This window comes from Anabrus simplex, chromosome 11 (genome assembly GCF_040414725.1).
Source record: "Anabrus simplex isolate iqAnaSimp1 chromosome 11, ASM4041472v1, whole genome shotgun sequence".
Taxonomy (NCBI): domain Eukaryota; kingdom Metazoa; phylum Arthropoda; class Insecta; order Orthoptera; family Tettigoniidae; genus Anabrus; species Anabrus simplex.
In genome coordinates this window covers 20,966,715-20,988,968 of record NC_090275.1, presented here as the reverse complement: position 1 = coordinate 20,988,968, position 22,254 = coordinate 20,966,715, and the positions used below count along the sequence as shown (strand labels likewise).

The 22,254-nt window shown below is 39.6% G+C and overlaps 1 non-coding gene across 1 annotated transcript; it reads right to left on the bottom strand.

Moving 5' to 3' along the window:
- Nucleotides 1-1,489: 1,489 nt before the first annotated feature.
- Nucleotides 1,490-1,608, bottom strand: LOC136883621 (5S ribosomal RNA). The gene has a single exon (XR_010861287.1). It is a non-coding gene; the product is annotated as a 5S ribosomal RNA (ribosomal RNA).
- Between the last annotated feature and the right edge of the window lie 20,646 nt (nt 1,609-22,254).

Genomic DNA, 22,254 nt, shown 5'->3' with positions numbered 1-22,254 from the left:
TAATGTAGACCCATGGCATATCAAACACAATGGCACCACTCGCAAGTAACACAAACCAATGATGAAACTCTGCATTGCCTCACTTTAGCGCTCGTAGTGGTAGAAAATAAGCAAACTGCTAATCTAATCGACCGGCTAACCATGGTTAAGAAAATAATTGTAATTTTAGAAATTAAAAAATATATTCTCATACTTTATTGTATTTTATTTACCTAATATTCGTAGCTCATATCCCTAGGATGTTTTCAACATTGAGTTGCTTGCCTGAACAGGCCTCGTATGTTCTGCTCTTTGTCATTCTCTTACCGCACGAAGTCTCGGATGTTTCGAGTGACGTTGAACCTCCAGCACCAGATCTGCTAGCATCAATTTACTATTGAATAAAATATTTGAAATATCCCTCATCTGATCAAGACCACAATGGAGAAATACGAATGAAACTTATTGGAGTAAGATAATGAAGCGACTGTAGGGAGGTGAGTATATAATGAGGTCGCATCGCCAGGCATGCGGGCCGAGCGTATCGACCCTGCTGATAAAGAAACATGTGTGCATACGCACACCCACATCACATTCTATTCGCTGGCCTACGAACTTATCAAACTTCCAAGAACTAATTCTAGTGGAACTGAATGTTATGATGGGCCACATGTTTGGGGTTAGATATCGAACATTCATTGGCGGAGAGATCGAAGGGGTGGGTAAGTTCAGACGTGTTTATATTCGACACAGACTGAGAGGTACTGCTTCATTTGATACTGAACTGCATGCTTCTATTCCAACTCTACAGTTATCCAGAAGGATATTCTAAAACTTACCTTGTTTCTCGTATGACCGCGACCTGATAGGCCAAAACTATTACAACGCTCCTCTCTCGTTAGTAAAATAAAAATTGTACGGTAACAAAAAACCAACACACAAGTTAAATTTTTGACAATAACATACCTGTAAAAATCACCTTATTAATACCCCCCCCCCCATGGCACTAAGTCCTTGAAGGGCCTTGGCCTACCAAGCGACCGCTGCTCAGCCCGAAGGCCTGCAGATTACGAGGTGTCGTGTGGTCAGCACGTCGAATCTTCTCGGCCGTTATTCTTGGCTTTCTAGACCGGGGCCGCCATCTCACGTCAGATAGCTCCTCAATTCTAATCACGTAGGCTGAGTGGACCTCGAACCAGACCTCAGGTCCAGGTAAAAAATCCCAGACCGTTCGAACCCCACTGTCGGCACCCCTGAAGATGGTTTTCCATGGTTTCCCATTTTCACACCAGGCAAATGCTGGGGCTGTACCTTAATTAAGGCCACGGACGCTTCCTTCCCATTCCTAGCCCTCTCCTGTCCCATCGTCGCCATACGACCTATCGCTGTCGGTGCGACGTAAAGCAACTAGCAAAAAAATCCCAGACCTGGCCGGGAATCGAACGCGGGGTCTCCGGATAAGAGGCAGGCACGCTACCCCTTCACCACGGGGTCGGCAAAAAGGGAATTGAGCCAACGGCACGCGGTGTTCCCAAGCGGTCACCCATCCAAGTACTGGCCACGCCCAATGTTTCTTAACTGTGGTGATCGGACGAGAACCGGTGTATTCAACATGGTATGGCCGTTGGCACAGCACTTATTAAACAAGGAATAAAATCACACACTATTAAACAAAGAATGATATGTTTCGCTCTTAAAAGAACATCATCAGATTCTATCAAGTCACGTTCAGAATTTATAATATTTATGTTTATTTCTCTCCAAACACCAAGGAATTTGAAATTTGGAAGTTATATTGATGAAGTCCTGCCTTGTTTCAACTCCAGCAAACACTGCATGGCCTTTGAAAAAATCCACAGTTGTAGCCTTTCAGGCCGCCTCTGTGGTGTAGTGGTTAGCGTGATTAGCTGCCACCCCCGGAGGCCCAGGTTCGATTCCCGGCTCTGCCACGAAATTTGAAAAGTAGTACGAGGGCTGGAACGGGGTCCAATCAGCCTCGGGAGGTCAACTGAGTAGAGGTGGGTTCGATTCCCACCTCAGCCATCCTGGAAGTGGTTTTCCGTGGTTTCCCACTTCTCCTCCAGGCGAATGCCGGGATGGTACCTAACTTAAGGCCACGGTCGCTTCCTTCCCTCTTCCTTGCCTATCCCTTCCAATCTTCCCATCCCTCCCCAAGGCCCCTGTTCAGCATAGCAGGTGAGGCCGCCTGGGCGAGGTAGTGGTCATACTCCCCAGTTGTATCCCCCGACCAAGAGTCTGAAGCTCCAGGACACTGCCCTTGAGGCGGTAGAGGTGGGATCCCTCGCTAAGTCCGAGGGAAAAACCGAACCTGGAGGGTAAACAGATGATGATGATGATGATGAAGCCTTTCAGGCAAGCAACTCAATGTTGAAAACATCCTAGGGATATGAGCTACGAATAAAATATAATAAAGTATGAGAATATATGCTTTATTTATTACTAAAAGTTGCAATTATTTTTTTAATCACCGTTATCCGGTCGATTAGATTAGCAGTTGGCCTTTTTCTACCAGTACGAGTGCTAATGACAGTCAATGCAGAGTTTCACTTAACCCCTTATAAGTACATTCGGTGTGGACATTCTTCAACAAATAATAAACGTCTGAGGGTATTGAATCAAGGAACACATTGCAGAAAGAATTATGTAAATAAGTTAATTTGTCTAGGATTTGAATAAAAAAGAAAACGAGTAAAGAAAAAAAAGCGATTTTAGTCAGTTTTTCCGGAACTGCATTTAGGCCGGAAGTGATATTCGATTTTTTCTTCTTTTATTTTGATAGCGCTATCCAATACTCACAATTTGAAACCTTTCCGGGTCCTTTAGCCCTTCGACTTTCGGCACAGTTGAGAAAATAGCTTAATTTTACGTATTTTCGTAATATGGGGAGGGAAAGTTATTTTTTAAAGTTGGATAATCTTAGTTTGTGAAGATTGTTTTGTTCATGTATCAAAGTTGTCAACACGCCTACTGCTTCCTTCTTCTTCTTTAGTTATTAACTAATTAGGAATTTTTGGAATATTTCCTCTAGCCAATTAAAATTGGGGGGTGTGTACAGGCTTCCAGCCTATCTGTAAAGAGTTCTGGAAACTTCCCCTCGAAACGCCATAAAAGCTGGGCGCTGTAAGGCCGTATTGTTATCCTCATCGCTCCAGTTGATCGTGTGTTGTGTGTTTTAAAGAGGTAGGGGACGCAGATCGGCGCTAGGAAGGCCCAGCAAGTAGGTAATGGCAGAATTTGCTTAATATGTGATATATCCGGCAGATAGCTTGAGGGGAAGATTTCAAACTTCTTTTATTTTATGTTAAGTCCCAATTTACGGTTTAAATGTAGATTTTCGGCAAGTCTGAGGACTCTGTTCTAATCTCTACTGGGAAACATGTAAACTACGGGAACAAAGATTGATCACCCTGTGTTGATTCCCATTCAACTTGCAACTTCGGGCGATAAGTCCACTTAGAGTTTTAGGAGTTTTTCAAAAAGAGTGCAAGTGTTTCGCCTCCTAGCCTTTTGTTCATGGCCATTGACATTAAACCTTTTCTTTTTCACATTAAGGCTATTTAGAATGGGCACTCATTGCTCCTGTTTATTTGTAATGGTTTATAGACCAGTGTGCAACAAACAGTTGAGCAGAAGTGACTGCAAGTACATTATTTGAAGTTTGTCAAGCACAGCCTTGTAAGAAGCTTGTGCCTCTGAGAGGCTTGACTACACTAACTTTTGGAGCTCAGTCTCCTAGGATGTAAATTAGTGGAGCAGACATGCTCTTATGAAAGTGTACCGGGGAAGAGCTATATTGCTCATCCTTTGTAGATTATCGTGTGGATATTTTTCTCTTGTTCTTGTACCTGATTTTTGGACTTATTGTTCACTGTTGTTATCAGAGCTGAAGAGCTCACCTGTTGTTGTTTATTCACATTTTCTATCTATCATATTTTAAACTAAAAAAAGAGGAAAGAAATAAAATTTCAAAATTTAGTGCTTTAACTTATGCTCTGGTCATTTTCTTGTCCGCCCATTCAACCTGGCACCTCCTTACATCTCTGTGATCCACGATATTCCCATAACAATTATTATTATTTCTCGTGCCGTATTACAATTATTTTTTTTAAACTACGCAAGGGTTCTTAATGGGTATTTAATGGTCTACCTATCATTCCTTGTTTAATAATGTTACGGTGTAATATTTATATTTAAGTCGTGTGTTCAACAGACTGAAAAGCTTCTCAGTTACATTTCACAGAGTCGATACTGGAAGGTGTGGCTTCCTTCTTAACAAAATAAAATGAAGGTGACTCCACGGTTTTGTTGTTCACTGTGCATTCTCTTCTCTATTGAGAGACAGAGTGCTTTGACGTCACTCGGGCAGTATCAAACGCAGGCAAAATGGGTTGTAAAGGAGCAGAAACCACCCTGAAGGTTCGAAACATAGTTCTACTTCCATTCAATAAGGGGATATTCTATGCTGTTTACTACGTAAATGTGGTTTAACAGGTGATTCTTATTATAATAATTATACTAACAAAAACAATCAAAAAATGCCTGGCACTTGCAGATGACATAACCAGACTTAGGAGTGAATTTTGACAGCAAATTGTTGTTTGTCTCGCACATAAACAGGGTTACCTCACGTCCTATGTCTCTCCTTGGTTTACTCTACAGGTTTTCTGACATCACAGATGTAAATGCCCTCAGAGCATTCTACGTTTCCTGTATCTTACCTACTGTTGAATACGCCTCTCCAGTCTGGTCCATTTCGGCTTCTTCAAATCTCAGCCACCTTGACCGTGTACAATATATTTTTCCGTGCTATCGTCAGAGCTAGGGTCCCTGCATGTCGCAACTTAAGCACTATCCAAGTGCTTGGGAAACTGAAATTCAAGACTCTTTCTGCTCAGAAGAAAGTAGCCGACCTAAAGCTGCTATACAAAGCAGCTAATGGTCTATTTAGGTCTCCAGATTTAGTTTCATTATTCCCCCCTCCACGTCCCATCCCGTAGTACCAGAATGAAGAAAGACCCTATTCTACATTTCTTACTCCCGGCTTTCTCTCACCCAAAGGTCCCTTTCTGTACGTATTCCAGCAATATTTAATACTTTATCTATAAACATGAACCTAGACATCTTCGTAACGTTTCCTTCCTTCTGTCATGATATTTCTCATAAAACTTAATTTTCCTTCTTGTTCTGCTCCTGTATTTACTGCAAATGTATTTTCCTTTGTTAATGTCGTTGTTTATGTAAATATGTATTATATATGATTGTACAGCTTTATGGTGTATATTTGTGTCCTTTGTAAATATTTATATATCTTTAATTTTAGATTAATATCTATTGTACATAGCTTGGATCTTTGTAATTCGCCGTTATGCTGTTGCTGATCTTAAATAAATCTATATAAATAAAATTGTTTCTGTTTGTCTGTTTGTCTGTCTGTTTGTCTGTTCCACCATCACGTCGAAACGGCTGGATAGATCTCAACCAAACTTCATATTTAGAGTATACTGACCCCGGGGAAGGTTTCGATATGCATATCATTTTAAAATCTTTGAAAAGACGGGGGTTTTATAGGAAAAACGGTTTTCCTCCATTTTCTCTTATACTATTATAGGCAAAATATCGAATTTGTCGTATAAGGACGAGACAAAGCTCAATTTAATCCTCTTGACGCAAAGAACAAAACTCGGTAAGCCCTACGGGCCCGAAAACCATGTTTTAAGGCCCTAAAACCAACCGTTACGGAGATATTGGCACCACACTACCCCTGCTCTAGGAATCGGATAAAGAAGTGAACTGCCGTAACCATGGCAACGTCAGCTCCAGGATTCTAGAACAGTGAGATTATGCATGTACGTTTGGGCATAGCTGTCAACCAAAATAGGTACAAATAAGACTTAATATCTGGGAAAAAAATATACTGTTGTGTAAGGCACTCATAGGACTCCTTTGGGCGGGGATGGAAAGGGGGTGAAGAACGAGTGTAAAAATCTATATAAATAAAATTGTTTCTGTTTGTCTGTCTGTTTGTCTGTTCCACCATCACGTCGAAACGGCTGGATAGATCTCAACCAAACTTCATATTTAGGGTATACTCATCCCGGAGAAGGTTTTGATATGCATATCATTTTAAAATCCTTGAATAGACAGGGGGTTTATAGGAAAACCAGAATGGTTTTTCCACCATCACGTCGAAACGGCTGGATAGATCTCAACCAAACTTCATATTTAGAGGATACTCATCGCGGGGAAGTTTTCCATATGCATATCATTTTAAAATATTTGAATATATGGGGGGTTTATAGGAAAATCAGAATGGTTTTTCCACCATCACGTCGAAACGGCTGGATGGATCTCAACCAAACATTGTATTTAGAGTATACTAATCCCGGGGAAGGTTTAGATATGCATATCATTTTAAAATCCTTGAATAGACGGGGGGTTTATAGGAAAACCAGAGTGGTTTTCCCACCATCACGTCGAAACGGCTGGATAGATCTCAACCAAACTTCATATTTAGAGGATACTCATCGCGGGGAAGTTTCCATATGCATATCATTTTAAAATATTTGAATATATGGGGGGTTTATAGGAAAATCAGAATGGTTTTTCCACCATCACGTCGAAACGGCTGGATGGATCTCAACCAAACATTGTATTTAGAGTATACTAATCCCGGGGAAGGTTTAGATATGCATATCATTTTAAAATCCTTGAATAGACGGGGGGTTTATAGGAAAACCAGAGTGGTTTTCCCACCATCACGTCGAAACGGCTGGATAGATCTCAGCCAAACTTCATATTTAGAGTATACTCATCCCAGGAAAGGTTCCGATATGCATATAATTTTAAAATCTTTGAATAGACGGGGTGTTTATAGGAAAACCACAGTGGTTTTCTTCTATTTTCTCTTATACTATTGATTTTCTGTAAACTTCGTTTACCGTACGTGAAACGTCTCTTCATTATAAACAACTTTCGTTATGTTCATAATTTACCTTACTCTTCACATGACGGAGAAATTTACAATTTTCTGCTGGTATCATGCTCTGCATTTAGTGACCGACAGACCGACAACGAACCTACAGGTTACCATGGCAACGTCTCTGACTGCATGCCAGTAGGGAAGTAACGTATTGCCATTTTCCTCATCATGCTTTTAAATTCGTGGTTGTTCCTTGGGTAGATGGCAAGAGAGGCATCAATCGGCTCATCTGCGGGATATTGGCGGAATATCGTTGGAGGTTATAACCGCCCTCGAATAGATTAAGTAATAACACCATTAGTCATCTTCATATTTGTTTACCTAAGAATCACTGAACCTAAATTTCTCCTCTGTTAGCGCTTTATTATATCCATAACTCACGGCATTTATTTATTTGTCGTTATCCGGCTGTCCTCAGTTATAATCCATTTTCTATTAGTTTCAACATTCTTAACTGTATTATTTTCTTCCTTAATTACGCCGTATGTACGTGAATGCTAGAAACTACTGGATGCATTTCCACCAAGATTCGTATTTAGAATACACCTGTCCTTGATAGGTTTCAGGGCAAATATTGTTTCTAAATCCCTGAACTAACTGGGGGTTTATACGAAACCGAAACAGTGATTTTGCACTTCCAAAAAATATACACAACAAAAGTTTATGGAAGTCTACCTACCTTGGTAGAAATTAATGTCTAAACCTTTTTTTCTCATGTGCATCATTTCGATACGAGGATCAATAAGGGAGATATCATTAAAGGACCGTTTTTCTGTACAAGTCCCATCGGACTTAACTCACGAGCGGGTGCGTGTAAAGCGTATTCCTTACAACTTGAAAACTACTGAAGACATTCGAAACAAAATTTATATTTAGCATCCACCTGTCCAAAGGTAGGTTTTAAACGTAAATAACATTTCATGTTCCGGAATGGACTGGCGGTTTATAAGGAACCGAAATGGTGATTTTACTCTTCCACAATATATACAGAACAAGACCAACCTGACTGGAAATCGACCAAACCTGATGGAATTCCACCTCTAAACCTTTTTTTTCATGTGCATTTTTTCGTCAGGAGGATTAATAAGGGAGATATCATGAATGGTCACTTTTGCAGGTTAAGTCCAGCGGACATAGCCCAAAAGGTGTTATACATGGAGCAGATTCCTTATCTATATAAATCAAATCGTAACGACTGTGTACCTCTACACTGACTATTTTGGCGAAATTTTCGTACACCTTTCCGTTTAAGGGGTAATAATAACAATCTCCATAATTTTTGATTTCCTGAAAGTCCTAATTTTTACCCGCCTCGCCCAAAATCCACATGGTGGCATAATCTGCCAGAAGAATAAGAAGATAATTGAAATTTGACAAAATTATACGTTTTAGCCTGTAACGAATGAAAAATCCTATATCATTAAATTTTTCATTTTTTATCCCCGAAGAATATCGAAATATGCAGGCAATTTTAATGATGGTGCAGACCTTCGGAAATTCCTATCACGTAACGGATTGCACAATCTCCGTTCAATTTGGAATGATCTACAACCTTGGTCTTATGACTTTATGCCGTATCTGTATCCCTTTTACGTTTGATTTTTCTCTATTAATCGATGTTAAGTCAATTTGGAATTTTCACATGCATTATTCATACTTTCAATTACTTATATGAAATACAGAATCATCAAACTCTTCACGAAAATTGGCCCACTCAGTAGCCATATGTGAGCCAAATGCTACGTATGTAGCTGTCACATTATTATCCGAAAAGTAATGTAATGTGAGATGATCTTACAAAACCTTTACCCTGTTCCACGTTTCTAAATCTGACCCAAGAATAGATGACATATCATTGGACCAGCCATTTAGGCCACTAAATCCGGCGTGTCTTATGGTATAATCCTTTGTCGATATGACGTACGTTTAGTAGCAGTTAATCTGTAAATGAAGGTCTTCAATATTGTAAACACGCATATACTTTCGTATGTCGATCTATATATATTCACTGATGTCGATTTAGCGATCGAGAAAGGGTCGGTCTGCTATTGTAATCAGTACTCCCCACACCGACTTTGACTGGCAGTAGGAAAGGGTTCCTTCTCCAACTCCTGTGTAACTGTCATTAGTAAGGAATGCCTACAATTGTAATGAATAGTTCCCTTCTCGATTTGACTTGCAGAAGGTAAGTGAGCATGCAGTTTTGTTTAAAACTCCCCTACCCGATTGTGTTTGGCAGTAGGCAAGGGTGCCCGCCATTATAAAGAAATGTACTCATCTAAAATGTGACTGGCATTAGGCATAGTGGCCTGCTATTTTGATGGAAACTCACCAACTTGGTGTGACTGGCAGTACGCTGGCTGGCAGTAGGAAAAGGGGCCTGTCATTATAATGATAACTGCACAACTCAATTTCGAGTGATAGTAGGGTAATTGCCTGCCATTATAATAAAAACTGTAATCTGTCTGGAGGTAGGAAAGGGGGGCTGCCATTTTAACGAAAACTCCCCAAATCGATTCTGTCCGCATAGTAGGCAATGGGGCCTGCAATTATAATGTAAACTTCCCAACCTGATTGTGAATGCCAGTAGGCAAGTGAGCCTGCCGTTATATCACAAATCCGTAACAAACACTTTACATTGGAAACGTACGGGGACCTCCCCATGCTCTTTCTCGGATAACGCTAAGAGACATGCAATTTTAAAACTATCTTATTTACTGCATGTACACTATTTACTTCGATATTCGAATACAATGTAGAATACCGTAGCGAAGCACGGGTACATTCGCTAGTAAATAAATAAATACTCACAAATAATACACAGGAGGCAAAGGAAGCACAGGAACGCTTGCATGAAATAGCTGCCAAAACAGGTCTACAGATATCTTACGAGAAGATCCAATACGACAGAACAACAATGTGCAACCATGCATACTGTATATGGATCCGTTAAAACAGTCAACATTTTTTTAAGTATTTGGGGGAATACATACAAATAGGATGCTCAAACAAGGCGTCTAACATAGAACGAACAGAACAACTCCAGAAAGCATACAAACTCACATGGTTTCCTTATAATAAGGAAAGCATATCGAGACACTTAGAGACAGTCGTATTACCAGAAGCATGTTGATGACATTGTTGTGAAAGCATACAGATCGTTACATGTCATAATGAGACTACATAAAGGATGCACCAAAGTATTAAAAGAGAAAAGTTACTTAAGTATGGTTCGTCCATTATTGGAATATGCAAACAGTGTTTGGGATCCTCACCAAGAATACCTAATAAAAGAAAGAGATGGTGTGCAGAGGAAAGCAGCAAGATTTGTAACAGGGGATTTCAGGAGAAAAAGTAGTGTATAAGAAATGTTAGAGGAACTTGGGTGGGAAACTTTAAGTAAGAGAAGGGAGAAAACTAGACTTATAGGATTATATAGAGCCTATACAGGAGAAGCAGCATGGGAGAAATCCGTGAGAGGTTTCAGTTGGAAAATAATTATATCGGCAGGACTGACCACAAGTATAAAATTAGAAGAAATTTTAGCAGAAGCGATTGGGGTAAATTTTCATTCATTGGGAAGGGCGTGAAGGAGTGGAACAGTTTACCAGGGGTAGTGTTTGATCCTTTTTCCAAAATCTGTACAGATATTCAAGAATAGAATAAACAGCAACAGAGAAAATAAATGAAATGTTAGAGGGAATTCGACCAGTGCTGGTTATTGTAAATAAAAATGTGTGTGAATAAATGAATTCCATCCCCTGGTCTATGAAGTTTAGACAGCCGAAGTAGGGAACTGCTTGTAAGGGTGAAGTACAGTGGGGACTTCGAGGGCCCTGGAACCGCTACGGTAGGTGTGAAGGCCCTTCAGGAACTCTGAAAATCGGTGAGAAAAGGGGCTCTGGTTAAGACGCAGCAGGTCGTTATGCTACTTAGGTTCCAAAATGGGTGAACAATAAATAAATAAATGCAATGTAAATTTTAATCTTATACCAGTTGTATAGTATTATTTGAATAATTTCACATACTGTATATATGTGCTGACTATGTTTGTAAGTACAGGAGTATTATAAGTAGAATTTTGTAAACAATATAAATTTATTAAGGATGAGCTGTGTGTTTAATAGGAAAAAATGTTAGTGTAAATTGTATAATATTGTTTCTCTTGTTAATTTACAATTTAGTGCTTGACAATAATGTATTTTAGTGTACCATTTGCCACCGAGGTAGAAACCTCATTTGAAAATAAAGAGATTTGATTTTGATTGTATGCGTCAGAAAACCACAATTGAAGCATCAGGCATCATAGAGACAGAAAAAATAGAACGTAAAATTCTCAGAAAAATATGTGGACCAATACACAGAGATGGCATATGGATGAAACGACCTACCGAACAACTGTACCAACACACTGACAGACTCACAGACATGATAAGGAAACACAGACTAACGTTCTATGAACACACACAGAGAATGGACAATAACAGACTTACAAGAAAATCTTTGATGTAGTAAACAGTTCAAGCAAGAAAACAAATTGGTATCATGAAATAGAGGAAGACTTAAGGCAGGTGGGGATCAACAGTCAAATGATAGGAGACAGAAAAGAATTCAGAAACAAAACTTGGAATATAAAATTTATAGTACATGAGAAGAAGAAGAAGACAGGAACATTGTGGACAGAACAAAGGAGAAAGGTGCACAGCCAAAAGATGAAGAAATTTTGGGAAGAGAAGAGGAAGAAGGGAAAGAAGTTAAAATTGTGTCATCATGAGATATTAGAGTTCAAACACTGTCCAGAAGGGCAAAAATGATATGAATAATAATAATAATAATAATAATAATAATAATAATAATAATAATAATAATAATAATAATAATAATAATAATAATAATAATAATAAAGGAAGTTCCTGAGAAGGATATTAGGACCAAGGATCCTATCAGATGGAAGGCGATGGTACAAACCAAACCGTAAACTCTACGAATAACAAGAAACCCACACAGATGCCATCAGAAGAAAATGGCTGGCTTCCTACAGACACGTGTAGAGAATGGATTCCTACAGACTGTCCCATAAAATCTTCAGTGTAGCCAGCAAGGGTAAAGCCATTGGATCGCTGTGGATCCAGCAGGTAGAGAAGGATCTGGCAGAACTTAATATTAATAATGCTGTAATAATTAAAAGAAGCCACTACTGTTCAACTATCAAAAGGAGACCCTTCTAATATCCCTTACAAAAAATATTCACAGTGAGACCAGGAAATGGTCTGAGGAACGCAAAATAGAGTTCAGCAAGAAAACGAAGGACTATTGGGCCAACAGAAAAGGTCAAGGTACCAAGAAGAAAGCAACAGCCAAACCTACCATTAAGAACACTAGAAGAGGCAACAAACAACAACAACACCGCTGAAGCACAAGCAACGTGGTCCTCAGGCAGCCCAAACGAACTAAATAATAATAATAATAATAATAATAATAATAATAATAATAATAATAATAATAATAATAATAATAATAATAATAATTGTACCGGGAGGTGCACCTCAACGCCGCGCATTCAAAACTAGCGCCTAAACGAACTCCTCTATTGGTAAATCAGTGAAACTGAAACTACACCAACTTGGAACTTTAATCAGAAGATGTCACCACTAAATATTATGTAATTTTGTTATTATGCAGTTGCATAACCTGAGTGAATTTCTCCTTGTTTTGTTTGCCATTCATCAAGAAGTTCGGACATTTTTTTCCACAGATGACAGGAGTTTGGTCACCTGGGAGCGCCTACCTTGAAATTAATATTTCGTTTAATGTGATATTTCGCAGTGTTTAACATACTCCTATATAATTGAAATACCTACCACACTCCTCGCTGTTACATTTCCTTCGTACGTTCCATGGTTTGAGTCCATAGGCAGTGGCGTAGTGCTGGGACTTAGAGTTTAGTTAAAGTTTTAATACAACGTTGTTCAACCTTTACATTTTGGACAAAAGTTAGAAGTAGCCCTGGTGCTAAGTGAAAAACTTATGATTTAAAGAAGTTTTGTATTTCTAGGTTTTTGGTAACTGATTGATGCTCATTTATTTTTGGGTTCGCAATTCTTCCTTTTATTTCCGCCAGTTTTGAATCTAGCCAATCCCTAATTTATGTAGTTAATTTCCAACCAATCCCGTAGTTCTTCTTCACCTTGTGTTTAACCAATAAAATCAAGAGGGCGTGTCCTGATTCATCTTGAATGATCTCGAACCTTCCCTGAGGGTTTATAAACTGCGGATTTTCACGTCTCTTGGCCAATTGATCGTCATCTTACTAAGAGTGTGTGTCAAAGCAGGAGACGGGCGGCCTCTTTCATCGCTCAGCAGTACATCTGCAAGGTAATGGCCACATAACATCTTTCTTCCGTGCTAACTCCGCAGTTTAACCCGAGGGAAAGGTCCGAATCGTTAACGATGTAACCTACTTTTCTAAAAATGTAACTTTCTGCCAGCTAATGTAAAAACTTCATATAATCTTTAACTGTAAATCGAGGATAGAGAGTGAATTACCCTCTCGAGCTCCCCTTCATCTTGGTTTGAGGTGACTACGTTTTTCTCTGACTGTTTTTCCTACTGTAATGTGTTAATGTAATTTATATACGAGTCACCTCAGTAGTTTGGGAATAGCCCCTGTTTCATCGGCCTAGAGCCTCTTAGTCTTTCTGTGTACATATCTAGGAGTACAAGTATACGCCTCCATTCATTTTACCTGTTATTCTTATTCCACAAAGGCCCAGTAGGTTGGGCATTTAATACCCCTGTAAAAGGAAGTTCAATTTTGTAAATGGTGGTTTGAGAGACCTTGAGTAGGCAGTAAGAAACTGAAAGCCTGTTACCTCTTTTTCAAATTTTGTGATTGTAAGGAGTGCCTCTGGAAGGCTAGATATTGTATTTTGGGAGCAAGTGCTCCATGAATTAGGCGATTTCCGCCCTTGAATAAATTTGTGCTCTTTGTTAATTTGAGCTTGTAGCTCAGAAAATGTAAATCTAGGGGCTTAAAGCCCAAAGTGTTAAGGTTCTGAATCTTGGATTTTTCCCAATCTGGTTTAATGATTGCTACTTGTACCTGTAATATTGGCATGAAGAAAAATGGTTAAATTTAAAGTTCTGAAAATATAACCTTAAGTTTAAGTTTTAAATTATATTCTTGACATTGTAGCTAGACCCATTCACCCCGGCACCTTCTTTCGCCTCTGCGTTCCACGGGAAACCCCGTAATAATAATAATAATAATAATAATAATAATAATAATAATAATAATAATAATAATAATAATAATAATACGGGGCAACAAATTTTCACTTTTAGTTTACAACTTGTTTCTCCCCCTGTCTTCCTTTTGTCGTAAAATGAAGCAAAATCAATTGTACAGCGGTCCTGATTTGATTTGTGATCATGGAAAAAGCATCGTAGAACCGTCGCGGTGCGAAAAAGAATTGTATAACCTTATTTTTGGAAACAAATAGCTGGGATTTTTTTGTTTTCTTACGTTTCACCGACAGAGATAGGTCTTATGGCGACGATGGGAGAGGAAAGCGCCAGGGGTAGGAAAGAAGCGGCCGTGCCCTTAATTCAGGATAATTCTAGGGCTTGAGAAAGTTCCTCTAGCTCGCCTGTGGTCAAACAAGGAGCTCTATTGCAATTTCCAAGGGATATCAGTCAGTATAAGAAGGAGAAGACTGATGTTTAATGGCTCATCAGAAGAATTCGAACCGACAGGCAGTAATGAAACAATAAGCTACATAGGCTGAAGTTTCTAATGCTTGAAGGGAACAACAACTTCGAGAGAAAAGTGTGAAGTTGATATCTGGGTTTAATCTGGAAACGCAGAAGACTACAGAGCTTTATATTTGATTGCAAAAGTGAACATACATTCTAGCTGGCTAAATACTGTATCTAACCATTAGCCAAATCCAAATCAATAATTTTAAAACCGACTACAAACTCCTGCGTTTTGCTGTAACAAAAGTTTTAAAGTACCAGTTACAAGCGTAGTCTGTTGTTATGTTGTGAAGGACAACAGTAATTACCTCAAAGCCTTCACGCAAATCCCTGCTGCCACTGCTGCTCAACCGGCAACAAGACATTACATTTCTACTACACAAGTGGATGCTGGATACCAGTACTGCCTGCCACCTTAGCGACCTTTACAGAACGGACATTTTAGTAACTGCAGCATTATGTCGAGTGTAATGCTCACTTGCCTTCAAAATCAGCACCTTCAATTTTAAAACTCGTACATCTCAGTGTATTTTGTAACAGGGCAAATCCTCCTAAAACTCAAATCTACGCCTATAATTGGCGACACACTGTCGCTATTGTAAGGTGGTCGTAGTGATTATGTGTTAAGAGGAAGTACACCTAGGCAACCACCCTCTATATAACATTAATCGGAGAAAAAAAGAAAGGGATCGGACACTTCGATAAATGAAGGTATCGGCCAAAGAAAGACAAGAGCCACGAAGGGAGTGAAAATGTTTTTTTCTTGGAAGCTGCTTTACGTCGCACCGACACAGATAGGTCTCATGGCAACGATGGGATAGGAAAAGGCTAGGAGTGGGAAGGAAGTGGTCTTGGCCTCAATTAAGGTACAGCCCCAGCATTATCCTGGTGTAAAAATGGGAAACCACGAAAAACCCTTTTCAGGGCTGCCCACAGTGGGGTTCGAACCCACCATCTCCCGCATGCCAGCTCATAGATGCGCGCCCCTAGCCGCACGGCCAACTCACCCGGTACGTGAAAATGAAAGACCCCCTAGATCTCGAGTGTTCTAATACCGTCGGAGTCGGAAAAGAACAAGAGTTGACCAAGGAAGATCAGATGGGATAGATGAAAGTCAGGAGCCTGGCAAAAGTGGAAACAATCCCAGGACTCAGCTAAGGGCCCCGTGGTCCCCAACCCTCGTTCAGAGCCCCTGGGGCCCTTTTAGTCGTTTTTTACGACAGGCAGGGGATTCCGTGGGTCTTATTCTATCGCCCCACCCAGAGGGGGTTCACTACTGTAACGGCCGCACGATTTTGAGGTTTTCGTAGACTTACTTATTAAATTGTTTTCACTGTTTCAGCTAACCTCCAACTGAGCGCGCGAGTCAACACAGCACCATCTTATAACAGAGTATGCGTGTGACGTCACATACTCAGCACAAATTTTGCCTTACTTTGAAGCGCTATTTTATGAAAACTACGTATCAGTTGTTGTTGTTTTTTTTTTTTTTTTTTCAACAGGTATCCACCTCTTTTGTGTGTCTATTGAGACATTAAACATAATCCTAAGTTAAATACTCTCGGCGCCGGGATGAGTGGCTTAGTGCCGGTAATACAATGAGGGTTTAAACTGAAGATTGAGTTCAACTGCAACTTAAGTTTAAACTCATGTTGAGTCTTATAATGACCCGCCTAAGTTAAACTGAGGTGAAGAAGAAAATATACGACCTTGGTAGCAGTGACCTGCGAGAAAAGACGACTATCAATAATGTTTTGTTTACTTCTTGTAGGTAAAATGGCGGATAAAAGCAATAAACTTTGTGTGAATTTTACTCGTAAGGAAATAGAATTGCTTGTGCAATATTAGTACAGAAATATTTATATAGTCCGTGAAACAATGGCCTTATGAATTCCTCCAAAATCTCCCATTTTAATAAACATACTACGGGAGGCATAAAACCGCAATGCTATTAGTAGCTGACTGACGGGTTACTTTATTTTCTAAAATTTACACTTTTGACATTCCAACAGTTCAAAACATTCTTACCTTTTCGTTGCATGTTTTATTCTAGCACCAATTTGCTGAAATAGGGTTATGCAAGTCCGTTTTGTTAGCCTAAACCTATTTAAAATTATTTTTCATTCCATATATGAAAATGACGACCCCTTGCTCGGAGAACTCTTAGTGGCCGTGGTCGTTCAATAATTTGAACCACTTCTTTGTCATCGCTTAGTATTTCTTCAAAACACCTCAAAAGTATCTTCGAAATCCATCCGTTCCGCCATGTTGTAAGATTATGTATTCTTAAACTTCAGTTTAAACGGTAGATGAGTGTCAGTAAAATTAATCTCTAGTTAAACTTAAGATTAAGTTTTATAATACACGGCTAACAGATCAACCGAAGTTTAAACTGAACCAACAGTTTAAAACTCTATTATAATACCGGCCCTTAGACGATTGAGGCGCTGCCCTTCTGATTCCAACTCGGCTGGTTCGATCCTGGATCAGTCCGGTGGTATTTGACGGTGATGAAATACGTCAGCCTCGTGTCGGTAGATTTACTGGGACGTAAAAGAAGCCTTGCGGGACAAAATGTCGGCACATCGACGTCTCTGAACACTGCCAATAGCAGATAGTGGGAGTACAAATAACAACATTATTATTATTATTATTATTATTATTATTATTATTATTATTATTATTATTATTATTATTACCATGTTTTGGTGGATCAGCAGAGGTGGAAGAAGGTGCGGGCTGGAATGGGTCTAACTACAAGTCCGAAAAATGAATTTAAAATCTAAATAAAGGTTATATTTTCAACAGACAACAAAATTTAACAATTTTTTTACATAGAATTCGAAAACTTAACGAGTACAACAAGTCAAATCAGGTACAAGACCAAGAAAGCCGAGATTTAGATAGATTTTAACAATCTGGGCCACAAGCCCTAATTTTTACAATTCCTGAGCTCTCAGCTCACAACCAACATATTACCAAAGGGCAGAAAACCCCTCATAACATGGAGCACTTGCTCCCGCCTAGTAATATCAAGCCTCCTAGAGGCACCTTTCAAAATACCATAAAGAGCTTACCGCTCTCAATCTTTCAAGCCTATCAAAGGCAACAACCAACATTACTATCAACTGCCCTCAAGGCACACTTATCACGAAATTGGGTATCTAGTACCCAATCTACTGGGCCTTCATGGAAAAGGAACAGATTAATTAAATGGCCCCCAGGAAAAAAACAAGATGAATGGAGGCGTGTACTTGCACTCCTACATGAAAGCTTGTTAAAACCTAAGTGGCGTTAAGCCGATAACAGGGGCTATTCCCATACTATAGAGGTGACTCGTATAAGAAAATGTTTAACACATTAATGAAGAGAAGAAAATCGGTTATGAAAACGTAGTCACCTCAAATCCAAATTGAAGGGGAGCTCGAGAGGATAAAGCACTCTCTATCCCCGATTTACAGTTAAAGTAATAATAAAATGTTTACATAAGTCGGCACTAAGTTACATTTTTAAACAGATAGGATTACTTTGAAAGGTTTCGAATCTTCCCCGGGGGTTAAACTGCTGAGCAAGAAAGAAATAAAGATGTTAAAAGGCCATTACCTTTGCTGAAGAGCTGCTGCTCGAAGGAAGAGGCGCAACCCGCCCCCTACTATACTTCCATACACTAAGCTAGATGTTGTTGAAGTGGCGACGAGCCATGAAAATCGGCAGTTTTTAAACCCTCATGGAAGATTCGAGACCTTTCATGAATAATTAAGACACACCCACAGGCGTTTATTGGTTCCCCAAAAGTTACAGATCAAAAATTGAGGAAGAAGGACACTATTGGTCCAAAATTAATTACAGAAATTCGGGATTGGCTAAGTTCAAAACTGGCGGAAAGAAAGATTTATATTGCCAACCTACAAATGAAAGAACGAAATTTAGTTATAGGAAAACTTATGAGTATAAAATATCTTCAAGAAAAGTTCCATCACTTTGCACCGGGGTGCATGATCATGGTTTTTGGTAGAGACATCTGTGAGAGAATGTCCACACTTCTTGATAATTAGTAAACAAAAACAATTCGAAATTAACACAGTGACATCTTCAGATAAACGGTTGAATTAATTCAGTTTTAAAGTTCAGAGTTTCAGCTGTAGAGGAGTACTTAAAGGCGGAAAATTCAAATGTGCGGCGTATAGGTGTACCAACCGGTACAATTATTATTATTATTATTATTATTATTATTATTATTATTATTATTATTATTATTATTATTATTATTATTATTATTAATGTAATTGACTTTACGTCCCATTAACTACTTGTTTTACGGTTTTCGGAGAAGCGGAGGTGCCGGAATTTAGTCCCATAGCAGTTATGTTACGTGCCTGTAAATCTACCGACACGAAGCTGACGTATTTCAGCACCATCAAATACCACCGGACTGAGCCAGGATGAAACCTGCCAAGTTGGGGGCAGAAAGCCAGCGCGCGCCTCAACCGTTGAGCCACTGAGCTCGGCGTCATTATTATTACTATTATTACTCTCGGTGATATACGCGTTCTACCCAAACACTCTTAAATGTTTTCTTGCCATGTATCCATTGTCGAGGAACGTAAGTCTACGTTAATAAAAAAAAAAAAAGAAAGAAACCACTTTTCCCTTTGCGAAAATCAAATGATCATAAATATGTCTCTCGGCCATGGCTTTCCATCAACAGCTGCTAATTTCAGATGGCAACCAGCCGTAAGACAGCCTGCACGGTTGCTATGGTTACACTTCCGTCACACATTTCGTCGCGTCACGTACACAAATGTTCGGATGGCCCCCAGCCAGAAGACATATTTAAGTCAAAATTGGCAAGAAAAAAATTGAAAATTACAGTATGTGAAAGTGTGTACATGGTGGTGAGTAGTTCGGTGAACCGTGCTATATCCAAACAGCAATATGGCGTACAAGACGAGCGCACGTATCCACATGGTCCTTTTTAAATTTTGAGTAATGTGTAGGCAAAACTCTTTCTCTCTCTCTCTCTCTCTCTCTCTCTCTCTCTCTCTCTCTCTCTCTCTCTCTCTCTCTTTATATACATATATATACACACACATTACTCATAATTTAAAAAGGATGGCACTTCTGTATCGGTCATGTCGTCAGTAACAAGGAAATGCACTTCTTTTAATTTTCCGTCATCTCTGTCTGTCTGTCTGTCTGTCTCCATGCATGCATGTATGTACGTGCAACACGAGAAAATGGCTGAAGAGAACATAATGAAAACCGGTATTTAAAATCGGGGAATGAGCCAATACAATCTAGGCTATAAATAATTTTATTCACGCTGAGTGAAATGGTAGTTTAGGGGAAAGCCTAAAATCCAATTCACAAAAATCTATGTTATTGGTGGTGCTATCGATCAATACTGCATAACTTAAGTTATATTAAATTAAATTTCCGATCCTGTATGTCTTATATATTTTTACCGTATCGGCCATTATAACGGAGATATTAAAAATTTCGATTTTTGTTGCTAAGTCCATATCAACGCCGAGCCACGAGAAAATGAGTGAACAGAATTCAATGAAAATCGGTATGTTAAGTCGGGGAATAAATCATTACAGTGCAGGCTATACATAACTTTATGCACGCTCGATGAAATGTTAGTTTAGGGGAAGGCGCCTAAAATTTAATTCCTAAATACCTATGTTATTATGCAATTTAAAATTCTTATTCACAACGTATATATGACTTCATCTAGAATTATGTATAGAATGTATAATTCCGTAGCCAAACACGGCTACATCAGCTAGTTTTATATATAGAAATATTTTGTAATATGTTAAGTTCGTAAGTATTCGTTTTAATCAAAACAAAATAATCCAGAAATAAAAACACACACTTGAAATATTTTACTTCCTTTAATTTTAGTATAAAGTGTCTTTTTCTTTAATAGGTGGTACTTCTGACCTCTGCGCACTTGTTCAGTGTATCTCAAGAAAAACAACAATTTGCTTTTACGTCGCACTGGCAGAGATAGGTTAGGAGTGGGGAGGATGCGGCCGTGGCGTTAATTGAGGTACAGCCCTAGCGTTTGGTGTGAAAATGGGAAATGACGGAAAACCATCTTCAGGGTTGCCGACAGTGGGGTTCGACCACTATCTCCCGAATGCAAGCTGACAGCCACTCGCCCGGTGTCAAGCCAGAACAAGGATGTTCTGCCATAGCAGGGTTATGAGAGCAGCAGAACAGGCATACCACGTGACTTGTACGGTTGGCATGGTAACTAGTGACGCACGAGGACTGAAGAGGCAGAAAAAGGAAAAAACATTAATCGAGGACTTCACAAATAATCGCCATGATGAACGTGCATTATTTTTACCTTATAAGCACATTTCAATTAGTGGCCATTATAGTTAATATGTTCTGTGTACATATTTAAATGCGACGTTGCCCTTGTGAGAGAGAAACATGACAGGAAGAAAACTGGAAAAGTAAACAGTCATTGCTTATATAATTATCTTCTTGTCCCTACACTTTGAATTTTCGTCCCAACTTCTCCTTTTATTACAACTAATGTTGAAAATTTGGTGTAAAATGTCTGCTGTTTTTGGTTTTACGCCCCACGAACTTCATATTTGTAGTTTCCGGAGACGCCGAGGTGCCGGAATGATGTCCCATATGAGTTCTTTCATGTACCAGCAAATATACCAACACGATGCTGTAATATTTCAGCACCGGACCGAGTCAGGATCGAAACTGAAACTGCCAAGTTAGTCTCAGGGGGCCACGGTATCCCTTGTTTGTCGTTATTTTATTACAAGTTGCTTTACGTCGCACCGAGACAGAAGGTCTTATGGCGACAATGGGAGAAGAAAGGCCTGGGAGTGGGAAGGAAGCGGCCATGGCCTTAATTTGCCTGGTGTGAAAATGGGAAAGGAACAAACTATCTTCAGGGCTGCAAACAGTGGGAGTCGAAATCACGATCTCCCGGATGCAAGCTCACAGCTGCGCGCCCCTAACCGCACGGCCAACTCGCTCAGTGCTTGTTGTTACAAACGACTCGAAGGTGTCCCAGGTGCTCGTAACTTAGCAGCGTGAGTTGGCGACCACGGTGCCCTTAGTTGACTGCTAGCATTGATTTTACGTACTTGTGCCAGGCTCCTTACTTTTCATTTATCCCATCGGACCTTCTTTTCCGACCCCTGCGGTATTAGGTTTCCGAGGTCTAGTGAGTCTTTCATTTTCACGTCATTTATAGCCCTTGTCTTTCCTTGACCGATATCTTCATGTTTCGAAGTATTAATAATAATTTCGTGTGACTATTTCTAGCCGAGTGCAGCCCTTGTAAGGCAGACCCTCCGATGAGGGTGGGCGTCATCTGCCATGTGTAGGTAACTGCGTGTTCTTGTGGTGGAGGATAGGGTTATGTGTGGTGTGTGAGTTGCAGGGATGTTGGTGACAGCACAAACACCCACGCCCCGAGCCACTGGGGTTAACCAATGAAGGTTAAAATCCCTGACACGGCCGGGAATAGA